Below are 16,768 nucleotides of genomic sequence, written 5' to 3'. Positions count from 1 at the left end.
CATACCCTAGACTCTGCCTAAGCCTCTTACAACTTAGCTGCAACCCCAGGAGCTAGAGGGGTTCCTGAATTGGCTGCTACTAAGTTTCTGTCTCCCAGCTGAATGAGGTCTCAAAATAGAAATTATGGTCAGTTTTTTTTTAAAGAAACAGTTACATTTCTCACTTAATTATGTCTGTGGTTCATTATTTGTACCTAGCAAACATGCTAAGTGTTCAATACTATGCCTGGCACATGACAGCTGAAAATAGTGGCTATCATAATTTTGATAAATAGTTCTATCTGTTGGTAGCAAGCAGAGGAGAGGATATTTATGTCAGGGAAGGATGTGCAGGACATGTTTGGGAGAGGTCCTGAAGGATGTGCATGAACTTGCTAACTAAGAGGAGAGGAGGAATAGTTCAAGGCAGAAAGTTTGAAGATCTCAAAGCATCAAACAGCACAGGCCAATTGTGGAACTGCAAGTAACACCTCTAGGGCATGGGCAGGTGGCAGTTGATAATAGATGGAAAGGCAGATGATGGAAAATAATGGCCCTTTAGGCCATCTTCAAGATCTAGACTTTATATTGTAGGCAAAGAGAAATCACTAAAACTTTTACACCAGTGTCATGATCAGATCTGCACTGTTCAAGACGTCATGCTGACAGCATGTTGAGGATATTGAATGGGAGATGCCGGGCTCATTGATTTTGATCATAATGACTTTGTCACCAAGGTGGAATCCCATTTCAGTTGAGACAGCATTGCATCATGGTTAAAAGTGTAGTCTCTGAAGCAGAATACGTAAATTTGAGTCCTGGCTGCAGTGCTTATGATGTGACCTTGTGCTGACCACTTACCCCATGAAGCAGCTTTCTCATCTATAAAATGAGAGCTAAACATTGAATCTGAATCATAGAGTTGCTGAAGTTCTAGATGTAAGACTTTATATGAAGCACTTAGGACAGTCTGCCATAAAGGAAGTGCTTATTGAATTTTAGCTCTTATTAATCAGGCAGCACTTAACATGAATGGGGGTGAGTGATGATTATGTGGGAGAAATAGGGTAATGTCTTTCACTTGTGGTATTTATTTAAATTTTGGTCCCCAAGCAAAATTTCAGAGAAGAAAATCCACTTTGTAAATTCACTTGTAAAAGGTACAGGTCAAGCTGCAATCCAAACAACAAAACCTCACCAGCTTGAAACTGATTCTGGCTGTTTGCGCTGGAGAAAGTGTTTTTCCTTTTCAACCTTGAAGCTCTCAACAGGGTTGACGTGAATTACTAACAGCTGCCACCTCCTATTAGCGGCAACAACCTTCTGGAAGAAGGTGAAGTGTGCTTGGTATGTGAAGGGCATTTGACTCTTTGAAAAAGACATGTGATCTAGGCGACAATGAGTACTGATGGCCCAGAATCCTGAACGGTAAAACTCCACGAGTGACAGGTCCTTAACAGCATGGGTTCAACTGGAGTGCATTCAAATACTGGTAGGTCCTTGTCACTGAGGAGAATGTGCCTGGGGAGCATGGGGAGGTGGTGTGTGCAGGGTGGACAGGCTGAGCTGGATGGCATTCAGAACCTAACCTGTGCCTGAGCAGAAGTGAGAATATTATTTTCTCTTGAGACAAGTGAGTATTTTAATTGATGATGTCCAAAAAGCACAAGACTTGAGGACTGAAATCTTTTCTGGGGCATAATCCCATATGTTCTAATGGAAGCTTTTTTTAATTCTAGAAAAATATTCATGTTTTAACGACATAGATGAAGTTAAGTAAAGGCTTGGGGGAGGTATGAGGAAAGGGAAGCATAGAAGATTTAGGCATGGAATTCGGTGCAGTTCCTATCCTTGGCTTGCAATTTGTATTTTAACAAATACTGCTTCCCTGTCTGAGAAGCTGCCTGATGACTGGGTGGGGAAAAAGAGTCAGGGAAACAGTGTAGGAGATAACGAGATGAAAAGGAAGAAAGACTAGGCCAGAGTAGACCTGGGATAGAAGACACTAGCATGCCTGGAGGGCAGTGGGTGAGGGATTTTAAGACTAGATTGAGGTATCTGACTCTAATCTTATGTGATAAGTAAGGAGACAGGAGAACTAGAAATAGAGAAAGGTGACACTGTCATAAATTGGCATGCAAGTTGAACAAATGACTTATAGAAATCTGTTTAAATGACTGATAGCATCATGTTTTTCCATTGCTACAAACTTATCACTTATTTATTAAGAACTGCTTCGCCGACCAAGAGAATCATCAAAGACACCAAAAATGATTTCTTCATAACAAGAAAAAACATTACTAAAAAACAAGAAAAAACAAGAAAACTAAAATTACTTTTAAAAAATTGCTCATTGATTTGGCACTTGATGTCTTTGCATCATATTAGAATTTTGGGCCTTTCAAAAAGGACCTGTGATTACTTTTATTCATAGCATCAAAACACCCATCCAACTGACTTAGTTGTCTTCTTAACACTTTGGTATATGAAGTCTTGACTACATATATTGAAATGTCATCAACATTGCCATACACTGCTTTAAAAAAAATTAAAGTGCTATGAAAGTGAAACTTCAAGAGATAAAAGCAAGAAAAGTTGCTAGGGTAAAACTAATTGGGGTTCCTGAAATGCAAATGACTTCCTTTGATGATTTACTCCTACTGAGGTCCAGACAATATGATATTAAATGTCTACAAATTTTCTAAAAGGGGCTAAGTCTTACTTGGTGCTCTATGTCAGCAACACCAACAAAAAAAACCCTTATGTTTACTTGTAAACCTTAATATTTATGTTTGAAAAGAAAATTTTTCCATTAGCTAGTTGGCAGTTTCATTGGACTTGAAGTGCTGGCCTCCTTGGCTCTCAAAGGAAAAACAGAAATTAAATGTAGCTCCTGTTTACTTTTTTTGGCAGTCTCAAATTATTGATTTAAAAATCTAATTCGCCTCTCTTATTCTTTAAAAACCTACAAACAATGTGCTTCTAAAAGGGATTCTAGCCAGTAACCACCATGACAACTCTTCAGAGTACTTAATTTTCTCGGATCTCTTTCATTTGCCTCAAATCACACATTTTATTTTAGATCTTCACAAGTAGATTCAAGCAAGAGGAAAATTTTTCTTGACTTTCCAGTTTATTTGCTTTTAAGCACAACTTTCTCCCCGTAGGTGTTCAGGAAACTGTTCTACTCCAAGCCGGATGTGAGTGTTATTCCACATACTTCAGCACTTTTGCCTAGAAACCAGAAGATAAGATGGGGGGAAAATATGTTTTTACAGTTCTTATAGTCAGCCCATTTGGGCGGTGTCCAACATGTGCTTGTATTGGCCAAAGGCATGAAGATAACAGAGTCCTGAGCAGATTCTAGCAGGCCCTTGGTTGCCATTTCTTGATTGTAGACCAAAAATCATGGCAATACAGACAGACACACTTGCCCACAAAAAGCTGTGCCATAGTCTATTGGTAAGAGAAGCAGCCACCATGTATTTTGTGCCGCCTGGCCATTCACCTCGTCTGGTTATTTATATACTTTTTTTCTAATTTTTACAATAATACCTAAAAATGAAGCTCAGCTTTCAAGTAACTTCCCAAGGTCCAACAGTAAAGAAGGCAGAGAATGAAGACTCAGAGAAGCCTGCCCAACTGCAAAGCCCATGCTTTTCTCTCACACCACGCTGGTGTGAGAGAACCAAGATGTGCTGCAGGTTAAACTATTTTAATAAGAGGACAAAGTTTGCTATCTCCCAGAGGGTAATGGAAAGTGGACACATTCATTCTCTGCAGGCAAAGACTTTATTCCTATTCAGGGCACTAAGAAAAACCAAGGTACATATAAACCCTTTTTACCTCATAAGTCTAAAGGGGGATGGACAAAGCCCCAGATGTCTCCAGAATGATTTTTCCTCAGTAAATGGGAATTTATTCAAATTTTCCTTAAAAATTGTACATTTTCACATAACTTTGCCTGATTTCATCCTAATTTGCTAAGCTATAAGCATCAGAGTTTTTCTTTTTCCTTTTTTCTCTCTTTTTTATTTATTTATTTTTTTAGATGGAGTCTCGCTCTGTCGCCCAGGCTGGAATGCAGTAGTGAGATCTCGGCTCACCACAAGCTCCGCCTCCCGGGTTCAGGTCATTCTCCTGCCTCAGCCTCCTGAGTAGCTGGGACTATAGGCGCCCGCCACCATGCCCGGCTAATTTTTTGTATTTTTAGTAGAGATGGGGTTTCACTGTGTTAGCCAGGATGGTCTCGATCTCCAAGGGTCAGAGTTTTTCTAACGACCTTTAATGAGTCAAATAATTACCATTTTACAAGCATGTCCTGGTTTCCCTCCATTTTCCTTTGTCTGAGTTTCGGTCCTTTCCTAAACGCCAATCTCTGCTATGGAAATTCTAGCCAATCTCCCAGGACCTGCAAAATATATTCCTTTCTCAATGAAATGCCTCTGATCCTCATCCAAAAGCAACTTCTCTCTTTCCTAAGTGTTCAGAACTGCATCATTCAATAATCTACTATGGCCTTTATCACATTTTAACTTTAATAAAGCTATTGATACCATTAAAACAAAAATCTTCCCCCCTAGATGAAGTGGGTTAGGAGCAGGGATTCTGCCTCATTCATCTCTGATACCACATGGTGAGTAGCGCACACAGGTGTGGTTAAATTCATGTTCCTAGAACACTAGACACATGCCCATCACCGCATTTTTATAAGGCTAGGTTGTCCTCCTTGTCCCCCTTTGTTTTTGTAAGTCCCCTTCTTCCAAGATCTTTTCTCAGTTGCTCCAGCCATTTTTTCCACGAATTTATGAACCAAATTTTTGGTACTTAGCATAAAACTGCTGAGAAGCATATGTGTATGCCCTGTATTCCCAACGAGATCTACTCCTGGGGCTAATCTATCTGAATATTATTCTTGCTACTGACAACAACTTCCATTTATTGGCCAGTGTCTCAGGCAGTCTGCTGAGTGTTTTATTTTCCTTATCCTGTTTAATCCCTTGAATAACTTTAGGATCCCCTGACTTTGTTCCTCAGCCTGTGTCAGCTCTCAGCCTTCTCTACTATCATCTATGTACTTACCTACCTATCTATCCTCTAACTACGTATCTATTGATTGATTGATGACAGGGTCTTACCCTGTCACCCAGGCTGGATTACAGTGGCATGATCACAGCTCACTGCAGCCTCAAAGGGATCCCTGGGCTTAAGGGATTCTTCTGCTTCAGACTCCTGAGTAAGTGAGACTACAGGCACACATCATCATGACCAGCTAATTTTTAAATTTTTTATAAAAATGGGGCCTCTATGTTGCCTAGGCTGGTCTTGAACTCCTGGCCTCAGGTGATCCTTCCATCTTGGCTTTCCAAAGTGCTGGGATTATGGGCATCAGCCATCGTGCCTGGCCTCTACTTATAATAGACTCCAGGATTTTGACAACTAGACAGTAAGATTCTTGAGGGAAGGAACTACATCTTTCTTACTCATCTGGGTGCCTACAGTGTCTAGTACAAGGCATGGTAGATAACAGATCTCCAATAAATATTCCTTTGGAGGTTTGAAATTACTGAGATCACAAAACAAATAATGCTTTGAAAACTATTTCTAGAAATACCAGTGGTACTTCAATATGATGAATTAACAAGTGAGAACCCTGCTTCTGTCAGTATGGGAGTTGCCAGGTTAAGAATTCTGCTTTTTGTCCCCTTATCCAGCATGAGATCCCCGCTCTTCATAAATGGATGTGTTTTCACCGGGACTAATAAGCATCTGGACTTTGAGCTTCCCTCCCACTCCCTACCCATACCCCACCTTGTTTATCTCCGGTCTGTGTTCATATTCATGTCTGAAGGGAACAATGGTCTCTTCCTCATGTATAGGAATGAATAAATCTGACAGAACCTAAAAGCATACCCAGAGGAAACTGTCTAAGCCCATGATTTATATCCCTGGTTTTCTTATTAACTAACTGCCAGACTTCAGAAAACTGGAGCCAACCCAAGAAGGACCCCTGGCAGCCGGTATGAACCCTAAGACCAGAGACTAGTATGCCACAGTCGCTGAAGAGTGGGGGTAATGAGGAGGATGAGTAGGGAGAAGGTAAGAAATGGCTTCTAAAAACTTGACATGGCCAGGTGTGGTGGTTCACGCCTGTAATCCCAGCATTTTGGGAGGCTGAGCGGGAGGATTGCTTGAACCCAGAAGTTCAAGATCAGCCTGGAGAACATGGAGAAACCCTGGCTCTACAAAAAAATGCAAAAATTAGCCGGGCATGGTGATGTGTGCCTGTAGTCCCAGCTACTTGGGAGGCTGAAGTGGGAGGATCACTTGAGCCTGGGAGGCGGAGGTTGCAGAGAGCTGAGATTGTGCCAGCCTGGGCAACAAAGCAAGACCCTGTGTTAAAACAAAATAACAAAAAAACAAAAAAAAGGAAAGAAAAATGAAAGAAAGGAAGGAAGGAAAGAAGAAAGAGAAAGAAAGAAAAAAGAAAGAAAGAAAGAAAGAAAGAAAGAAAGAAAGAAAGAAAGAAAGAAAGAAAGAAAGAAAAAAGAAAGAAAGAAAGAAAGAAAGAAAGAAAGAGAAAAAAAGAAAGAAAGAAAGAAAAGAAAGAAAAGAAAAGGAAGGAGGGAAGGAAGGAAAAAGAAAGAGAGAGAGAAGAAAAGAAATTTGACATATGATCTAGGAAAAAGGGATTATTCTGCTTCCTACTATTAGAGGACAACTCAGCCTCAATCCTCATGTTATAAGGAGTCAGAGAGGTGGCTAAAGGTTCAAGGATGTGAATGATTTCCTCTCTCACCTACCTGAAAATGTGTAGGAGAGAAGAAAAGATAAATAACCTGTAGAAATGTAAGATCACTGTTCACAGAAAACTGTGTCTCTTATATTAAAAATACTTAAAAATTTTGACTTCTTGACATATGAATTGATGAAAACATTATACAGAATCAGAAGAGTCCAACTTTTTAGTTCTAATTTAAAAACAACAGTAAGGCTGGGCATGGTGGCTCATGCCTGTAGTCCTAGCACTTTGGGAAGTGGAGATGGGACGTTTGCTTGAGGCCAGGAGTTCCAGACCAGCCTGGTCAACATAGCAAGACCCGTCTCTACAAAAGAAAAAAAAAGTAGCTGGGTGTGGTGGCACGTGCCTGTAGTCCTAGCTACTTGGGAGTCTGAGGCAAGAGGATCACTTGACCCCAGGAGTTCAATGTTACAGTGAGCTATGATTGTGCCACTGCGCTCTAGCTTAGGCAACAAAGTGAGACCCTGTCTCAAAATAAACAAATAAATAAATATTTTAAAAAACAACAGTAAAGTGGCGACACAGGAGTTGTTTAATGGATATAGAGTTTCAGTTTTGCAAGATGAAAAAGTTCAGGAGATCTATTGTACCACAATGTGAATATACTCAACACTACTGAATTGCATGCTTATAAGTGGTGAAGGTGGTAAATTTTATGTTATGTGTTTTTCATCACAATTAAAAATTTTTTTAACAAAAACACAGTAAAGAACGAGTATGAAAAAGAAGAAAATAGCCAAATTCAGAGGAAAATACACTATTGTTCAATTTGGCTGCTATTTAAACCCTACCCCACTCCTCCTCCCTTGCCTTTTTTCTCTCAGCAAGCTGCCTAGCAGTTAACCTTAAATATCTTTTCTCTTTATGTGGACAAAAAGGACAAAAAATAGAAAAATATAAGACTACAGAAGCAGAGAGGAGAACTGTGGATCTTCTTCAGAAAAAAATCTTTCTTTCTAAACCATTGGCCAATAAGATTATTTTTAAAATTACCTTGGTATAATATATAAGGGCAAAAGAAGCTTTCGAAGACCCAGATAAGACTATATTAAGTCCCTAATCACACAGTGTGATTCCAACTCAAGTCTGATAGAGATTCATAGAGCTAACAGTTGAAGACAGTCATGGAGACAGACAAAATGAGAAGCTAAAGGAACCCAACTCAATTACTTATTACCTGGGCTACCTACCCACCCTCACCCCATCCCACTTTTTCTTTCTTATCCAGTGGGGAGGCTAAGCTGTTTATATTGACTGATTTAATTTGGGAAGGGACTTAAAAAAAAAAATCTGGCCTAGTTCTGAGTTTGTTTTTGAAATGGGTGTTTCTTGACCAAAGTGTCAGACAGCAAATGTTATTTTGATGTATGCTCCCTTTAGTTTGGAAATTTGGGGGGAAGAGAACTTTTTTAAGGGTAATGAGGCAGAATCCCCTTAAGGCAAGTAATATTTTTTCACCAAATTAAAATGCAGGTATCCTTTACAAAATAGTAAAATAGAACTAGCTTTTCTTTGGGGAGTAAATAAATTTCAAGTCAACTTGCCACACAGTTTGAGCTTACTGTCCCTATCAAAAGAAGCTGGTGAACAGAGAGAAACAGGGTATTCTTTTTTTTTTTTTTTTGGTCCCTAATTTGAAGTAACAGAATAAGTTCCAGTAAAAAGAATTTAATTAAAACATTTAAGATATATGCCTGCTGAAGCAATATCTTCAATGTCAACAATAGGGATAGAATTATTCTCTGGTTTTCTTTTCTCTCTGAAAATATTACCTTAGTTTATTTTAGCCAAATGACCTTAGCACTTTGTATGCATATCACTTCATTGTTAATCTCTTTTATAGAATTAGACTGGAAAATCTTGCTATGTTCATTTTTTTTAGAGGGATAAATCATCTTGACTTTCTTTCTCACTGTGTCCTTCATGGAAATTGTATATAACGCTCCTGTTTCCTAACTCTGAAAAACACCCTTTCCCTTAAATGTGGGGGGCCATGGTATCACATAAGTAACAAAAGTCAATACAGGTTGGGTATCTCTAATCCAAAAATCTGAAATCCATACTGCTCCAAAATCTGAAATGTTTTGAGCACTGACGTGATGCTCAAAGGAAATTTTCACTGGAACACTGTGGATTTTGGATTTTTGGATTAGGGATGCTCAACTGGTAAATATAGTACAAACATACCAAAATCAAAAAAAAAAAAAAAATCTGAAATCCAAAACACTTCTAGTCCCAAGCATGTAGGATAAGAGATACTCAACCTGTATCGGCTCAACTTGTCTCTCTCTGGATGTTTCTGGCTGTTCATTCACCTAACATGTTTTATTAACATGTTTTATTGTGCATCTCTTTTCCATGGGAACTGTGTGATGAAATCTGTCTGGCAGTCTGAGGAACTATAGGAAGGCCCTCTAAACTGGAACTGAGGGAGTACAAAAGGATTCCAAACAGAGATATAGAGATTAAATGGGAGTTGGGTTAGCAAAGAGAATGAAGAGGGCTGGCAGACCTAGGAAAGGGAATATGCCAGTATGGATGGAGGAGAGCACAAAGGAAGAAGTGGTTACGGTTGGCACACAGCCTGGGCACAAAGGCCCCACCAGCTCCAGATACACAGCTACAGTCAGGTCCTGGTTAGGAGTTTGAAGTTTATCCAAAAGGCAACTGGAAGCCATTGGAAGTTTTTAAGCAGAGGGACAGGATCAGATCTGCATTCTTGAAGGATCACTATGGTTGTAGTGGACACTGATGGAGTGGGGCAAGGCCAGAGGTAGGGAGAACGGTTAGGGCACAGCCATGGGAGTACAACCTGGAGGTGATGTTGGCCCCTCTATTGCCAGCATGTAAGCTCCATGAGGCCAGGGGTCTGCTTGGTTTCTTTATTATACCTCAAGCATCTAGGAAAGTGCCTGGCACATAGTAGGTGGTCAAATGTTTGTTGAACAAACAAATAAATAGATTAAACTAGAGTAATAGCAGAGGAGATTAAAAGAGAGGTGAGGACAGGGAGAAAAATTAGAAAGTGGAGTGGATAGGTCTTGTTAATCTTTCTTGAAACTCTTTTATTTTTATTTATTTTTTTGATACAGGGTCTCACTCTGTCACCCAGCCTGGGGTGCAGTGGCATGATCTCAGCTCACTGTGACCTCCCAGGCACAAGTGATCCTCCCACTTCAATCTCCCAAGTATCTGAGACCACAGGCATGCACCACCATGCCCGGCTAATTTTTGTATTCTTAGTAGAGAGAGGGTTTTGCCGTGTTGCCCAGGGTGGTCTCAAGTTCCTGAGCTCAAGTGATCCACTCGCTTTGGCCTCCCAAAGTGCTAGGATTACAGACATGTGCCACTGCACCTAGCCAAAATCTCTTTCTTGATTTATACAGTTATGCTCTTTGCTTTTCTTTCTATAATAAATCTGTTTGACTCAATATAAAATATCTAAGTTATTTTTCAAATAACATGCCTTTTTTTAAAAAAGTATACAATTCAATGATTTTTAGCAAATGGATAGAGTTTTGCAACCATCACCATAATCCAGGTTTAGGACATTTTCATCACCCCCAAAATTCCCTCAGGCCCAATCCCTGCACCCACCCCTAACCCAGGCATCACTGGTCTCCTTTTTGTCTCTATAGATTTTCCTTTTCTAGATATTTCAAATAACTTGAATCACAATATGTAATCTTTTGTGTCTGGCTTCCTTTACTTAGCATGTTTTTGAGATCCATTCATTTTGCAGCATGTTTCAATAGTTAATTCCTGTTTATTGTAGAATAGTATTCTATTGTATAGAAATACAATATTTCATTTATCCATTTACAAGTTGATGAACACTTGGATTATTCCCACATTTGGTCTATGATGAATAATTCTGCTTTGAACATTTGTGTAAAAGTCTTGGAGTGGACAGACAGAGGCCTTGTTAATTTTTATTAGATGTGTGAGGCTGTGAGAAAAACAAAGGGGGCAAGGAAGATGCCCAGATTTCAAGCTTGGCAACTAATGAGTGATGATACCTAATTCACAGAAATGGGGAAGACTAGAAAGAGAGCAGCTTTGATGAGAAAGACTACCTCAGTCTGAAGCAAGTGCCTATGAGATATGGTGTGGGTGTACCCAGTTGGCAGGTAGGCACATGGATGTGGAACCTTAGTTTCCTTAAAACATCTGACAAAGGCCCATTTTTGAGCAGCATGTCCCGTGTTTAAGATGCATTCCTCAGGTATAATAAAAACAATTCTCTGTGACTTAGGCTCGCCTCTATATAAATCTGACCAGAGAAATTCATGTAACATCCCACATACTCGTTTTGGTTTGCACAACAATTATTTTTTTCATTTTAAGCAAAAAGTTTATTTAAACAAGATACTTGAAGGGCAAAGTATCTAGGATTCTCGTTTTTTTTTTTTTTTTTTTTTTTTTTTTGAGACAGACGCTTGCTCTGTCGCAGTGTAGTGGCCCGATCTCAGCTCACTGCAACCTCCACCTCCCGGGTTCAAGCGATTCTCCTGCCTCAGCCTCCCGAGTAGCTGAGATTACAGGCACACCCAGCTAATTTTTTGTATTTTTAGTAGAGACAGGGTTTTACCATGTTGGCCAAGCTGGTTTCAAACTCCTGACCTCAAGTGATCTGCCTGCCTCGGCCTCCCAACGTGCTAGGATTACAGGTGTGAGCCACTGAGCCCAGCCATAGGATTCCTTTTTTGTTTGTTTTACAGTAATTTATCCCTACTTAAAGACAGATTCCCCTACATGTAAGAGCTATGTACAAAAAAGTTATAAAACTGTCCTTGGTTTAAGAAGGATAAATGAAAAACATTAAAATTCTCCAATTGAACAAGGTATGCAAGGATTTTTATGTTGCTGTTTTTTTGTTAAAACAGTAAAAGCAAAATAACTTACCAGAATAGAAAGATAAGAGCTGAATGAGCATGCCACTAAAGGAGAAAGGGGGCATTTTCACAGGGTCAGTATTTTTCCCTAACCTGTTTCCATGTGATGTTAATCAAAACATACCATTGGCTGTTTAGTTAAAAAAACGCAATATGCTTGTGCACATATACCAGTTACTTTATGTGCAATAAAGGAATGGGGAAGGGGGAAATTAAATAATAGAGAAAACTATACTGTAGTAGTCAGGATTTGGTGGAACCAAATTGTAGTTTTCTAATTGAGAATGTCATGTTGGTCTGAAAAGAAGAGTTCTGGAGTAATGAAGCAGGTTCCCTTCTCAGTAGACACCTCCCGTCTGCTATTGGAACACATCAATTGTATCTTCATCCTCTATTTCAAACTTTGCAGGTGTGTCTGTTTCATTGATTTGCTGCTGCCTGTCAAATCAGAATCTGATCGACCTCACTGGCAATCCCTGTCGTTCACAATATGCTTTCATTAGTTTACTAAGTGATGTACGCCTCTTTGTTTTTTGTTTGTTTGTTTTTTGTTTTGTTTTGTTTTGTTTTTTTGAGACAGTTTTGCTCTTGTCGCCCCAGCTGGAGTGCAATAGGGCAATCTTGACCCACTGCAACCTCTGCCTCCCGGGTTCAAGCAATTCTACCTCAGCCTCCTGAGCAGCTAGGACTACAGACATGTGCTACTACGTCTGGCTAATTTTTTTTTTTTTTTGTATTTTTAGTAGAGATGGGATTTCACCATTTTGGCCAGTCTGGTCTCGAACTCCTGACCTCAGGTGATCTGCCTGCCTCAGCCTCCCAAAGTGCTAGGATTACAAGAGTGAGCCACCACGCCCGACCTATGCCTTTTAATCTTAAACTGCACCACAGAACCATCCTGCCCTGCCACCTTCAAATTAATATGATCGTTGTTCTCAGTCTTGACTCCTTCCTTGGGCTTTTCGCCATGGCAAGCGCTGGAGTCTCCTCAGCTGCCACTTCACAAAAGAGGTACCAGGTTCTCACGGAATGAGGACACAAGCAGCACCAGGAGCTGCAGAAGGAGGCTGCAGCGGTGGACAAGAGAGAGGGTACATGACATTATGTGCTCCCTGCCCCTACCCTGCGTGCGCCTGCACAACTTTTTTTTTGACGGAGCCTCCCTCTGTCACCCAGGCTGGAGGGCAGTGGTGTGATCCTGGCTCACTGCAACCTCCGCCTCCCTGCAACCTCTGCCTCCCCAGTTCAAGCGATTCTCCTGCCTCAGCCTCCCGAGTAGCTAGGACTACAGGCGGGCGCCACCACGCCCAGCTAATTTTTTTGTATTTTTAGTAGAGGCGGGGGTTCGGCATGTTGGCCAGGATGGTCTCCATCTCCTGCCCTCGTGATCCACCTGCCTTAGCAAAGTACTGGGATTACAGGCGTGAGCCACCGCACCCGGCCAACAATTTTAATAACATCTTCTATTTGCTTAACATTTCCCCTTTAAACAAACTGTTGTAAAGAATACATAACAGGCTGGGCATGATGGCTCATGCCTGTAATCCTAGTACTTTGGGAGGCTGAGGAGGAAGGATCACTTGAGCCCATGAGTTGAAGACCAGCAACAGTGTGAGACCTTGTTTCTACAAAAAATAATTTAAAAATTAGTTGGGCATGATGGCACATGCCTGTAGTCCCAGCTACTCAGGGGGCTGAGGTGGGAGGATTGCCTGAGCCCTGGAGGTTGAGGCTGCAGTAAGCGGTGATTACATCACTGCATCCAGCGGGGGTGATGGAGTCAGAAACTGTCTAAACAGAACAAAACAAAACAAAACAAAAAAACCAGCCTATATAACATAAAGTGAACCATCTTAACCACATGTAAGTGTACAGTCCAGGGGCATTAAGTACATTCATGTTGTTGTACAACCATCACCAGCATTCATCCACAGAACTCTCTTCCTCTTGTAAAACTGAAACTTTGTATTTGCTGAACAATTATTGTCCAATCCTCCCACTCTCCAGCCCTTGGCAACCACCAGTCTACTTCCTGTTTCTATGAATTTGACTATTCTAGGTAACTTGTATAAGTGGAATTACACTGCATTTTTCCTTTTGTGACCGGCTTATTTCACTTAGCATAACATCCCCAAAGTTCACCTATGCCGTATTCTATAAAAGGATTTCATTCCTTTTGAAGGCAGAATAATAGGCCATTGAATGTTGATACCACAGTTTATTGATTTGTCCCTCCACGGACACTTGGGTTGCTTCCACCCTTTGTCTATCGTGAATGATGCTGCTATGAACATGGGTATGCAGATACCTCTGAGTCCCTGCCTGCTCTGTATTTCCTTTTAAGAAATTAAGATACAAGAATTGAAAATCTTTATCATACTTCATATAACATCATCCCACATTCTCGTTTTGGTTTGCACTACAATTTTAATAACATCTATTTGCTTAGCATTTCCTCTTCTTAAAAAAAGTGTTGTGAAGAACACATAACAGGCCAGGCATGATGGCTTATGCCTGTAATTCCAGCACTTGGGGAGGCTGAGGAGGGAGGATCATTTGAGCCCACGAGTTCAAGACCAGCTAAGGCAACAGAGTGAGACTTTGTTTCTACAAAAAATAATTTAAAAATTAGTTGGGCACAGTGGTGTATGCCTGTAGTCCCACCTACTCAGGGGGCTGAGGTGGGAGGATCATTTGAACCCTGGAGGTTGAGGCTGCAGTGAGCCGTGATTACACCAGGCAAGCTGTAATCTATTGATGCATCTGAATAGAAGTAATCACATGAACAAGTCCAAGATTAAAACTGCAAAGCTCCAGCTGCAATGAATGAGGCCAGAACTTTCTGCAGCTTTGATACTGGGGTATCACTGGACTTTTCTTAAACACTAGGCTGACAATGCAGAAAATTACTCTTTTTTTAAGGACTTTAGAGGTACCACCATAAGTCAACAAACACTTCAACCCCAAATTTTCCTCATAAAATTTTCTTTTTTCCCAGTAATCCATAGGGGTCCTAAAGGTGACCCAGTCTTGTTTGGTTTTGTGATAAAAGTGTTCAGCTGGAACGTCCTAATGCACTTAAAGATTTCTGTAGTATGCCAGGTCAGGTAGGTCACCATAGATGCAGTGGAACTTGCCAGGGCAGCGCTTATCAGGGAATGAAGGTATGGCATGGGGTCAGGATGTCACGCCTGATGGCAGAGAGAAAGATTAGACACACAACAGCAAAGAAGAGAGAGAGGTTTTGAATTTTATGCTACAAAAAAGGATGCAAGCCAGGTCCTAACTCCATCAACTTGAATCTGTTTCTCAAAATAACTGTTTTCCACAGATGAACAAAGCAGGCAGCTCATGGAAAGTACCAGAACAGGACAATGTTTCTATTCTATTGGGATCATGAGAGACAGATGAAAGTGCCAGGAATCAAGTTAATAAAATAAGTAAGCTTAAACAGCCCCAAACATCACAAAACACCATTTTAATTATTGTAGATGTGGCAAAAAGCAGCCAAATCCATAGAACAGTCCAGCACTCCAGGCAAAGCCTTGAATTTCACCACTGCTGGTGCAGGAAGTCTGTATGGATCTGGGTTCTCTTCCAGATGACTGGTTCTTTTGACAGTCCAAGTCCAAATCCAAAGAACTCTTGGAATGCCACAGCTTCCTGGTACACCTTCCCAGGTGCCCCACCCTCAACTGGTATTGAGGGTGGGTCAACAAATCAAACACAAGCTATCAATGGCAGAGAGATAGGAGATAAAAAAAAAAAAAAAACCATGGATCCCAGCCAGGCCACATGGCATGAGTGAGTACTTCATAGGCAAAACTGCAGCCAAGTTGAAGTGGTTCCACAGTTGGAGGCCTGAGGCAGAGGCTAACTGTACTCAAGTTCATCAGAAGTCCTGGTGCTATTGTGTACACAAAAAACCCATCCCACCTATTTGTGGATGGTATTGGCAGCTGTGGAAACCCTGGTAAGAACTGTAAAATCCTTAGAACCCCTTTCAGGTGGGAATCCTTCCCTCCAAGTCAAGGTTGGAGGCACATCTGAATCACCTGGAAGCCTTTATTTTTTTAATATATATATTTTTGAGATGTGGTCTCACTGTGTTGCCCAGGCTGGTCATAAACTCCTGGGCTCAAGTGATCTGCCCACCTCGGCCTCCCAAAGTGCTAGGATTACAGGCAAAAGCCACCGTGCTGGATCACCTGGAAGCTTTTAAAACCAAAGTGCAGCCGGAGGGTGTGGAATAGGGAAATGGGGAGTTTTTAGTGTGTATAGAGTTTCAGTTTTGCAGGATAAAAAAGTTATCAAGCTCGATTGCACAATAACTTTTATATACTTAACATTATTGAACTATATACTTAAAACTGGTTAAGATGACAAATTTAATGTATGTGTGTATGTGTGTGTGTGTGTGTGTGTGTGTGTGTGTGTGTGTTTGCCACAATAAAACAATACAACAGGAACAAAAGCATAAAGACCCAGAGGCCCAGGACCAACCTGAAACCAACTGAATCAGAATTTCTGGGGATGAATGGCAGGCATCATCATCATCATGACTATTTTAATTGTAGCACAGGCATCATTATTTTTAAAAGCTTTCAAGATCATTGTCATGTGCAGCTAAGATTGAGAATCATAACTATTAATCAATGAGAGATTCTGGCTGCATAAACTCAAGAAGAATTATCAATTAACAACTGCCTGCATTCATTTCATATGGCTACACAGGTGTTCTCCAAAGAAGTTAGATTCAGTAAGCCCTTTAGATGAGAAAGCGGCTTTTCTAGGCAAACTCTTTGACTTCACAAATATCAGATGTTTTATTCACTGAAAGTCAGAACTTTCTGAGGAGTAAGCTGGCACATAAGGAAAGGGATACTTTTTGAAATTACATGAATGCTGACAGCCAGGAGGATCCCATGTGGTAACTGACTATGGGCCTACACAGAAAGTATTCTTTCAATGAAGCCAGACTTACAGCCAGCAAGTAGTTCACCCGCTTTGAAAATCTGGTTTATTATTTTCAACTGCCAGGAAATGAGAGCCAAACACACTTGGTATGTATAGGCCAGATAAGAAATTATTC

The 16,768-nt window shown here is 40.6% G+C and overlaps 1 protein-coding gene and 1 pseudogene across 1 annotated transcript in view; both read right to left on the bottom strand.

Annotated features, from left to right (window-relative positions):
• The window catches only part of SHROOM3 (shroom family member 3), a 365,349-nt gene that overhangs the window by 104,970 nt on the left and 243,611 nt on the right, over positions 1–16,768 (bottom strand). The window lies entirely within an intron of this gene.
• Positions 12,015–16,768, bottom strand: part of LOC105501347 — a 95,704-nt pseudogene continuing 90,950 nt past the window's right edge.

Source organism: Colobus angolensis, unplaced genomic scaffold (assembly GCF_000951035.1).
Source record: "Colobus angolensis palliatus isolate OR3802 unplaced genomic scaffold, Cang.pa_1.0 Scaffold70, whole genome shotgun sequence".
Taxonomy (NCBI): domain Eukaryota; kingdom Metazoa; phylum Chordata; class Mammalia; order Primates; family Cercopithecidae; genus Colobus; species Colobus angolensis.
The sequence above is the reverse complement of the archived record's forward strand: the minus strand, read 5'-3'. Positions and strand labels throughout refer to the sequence as shown.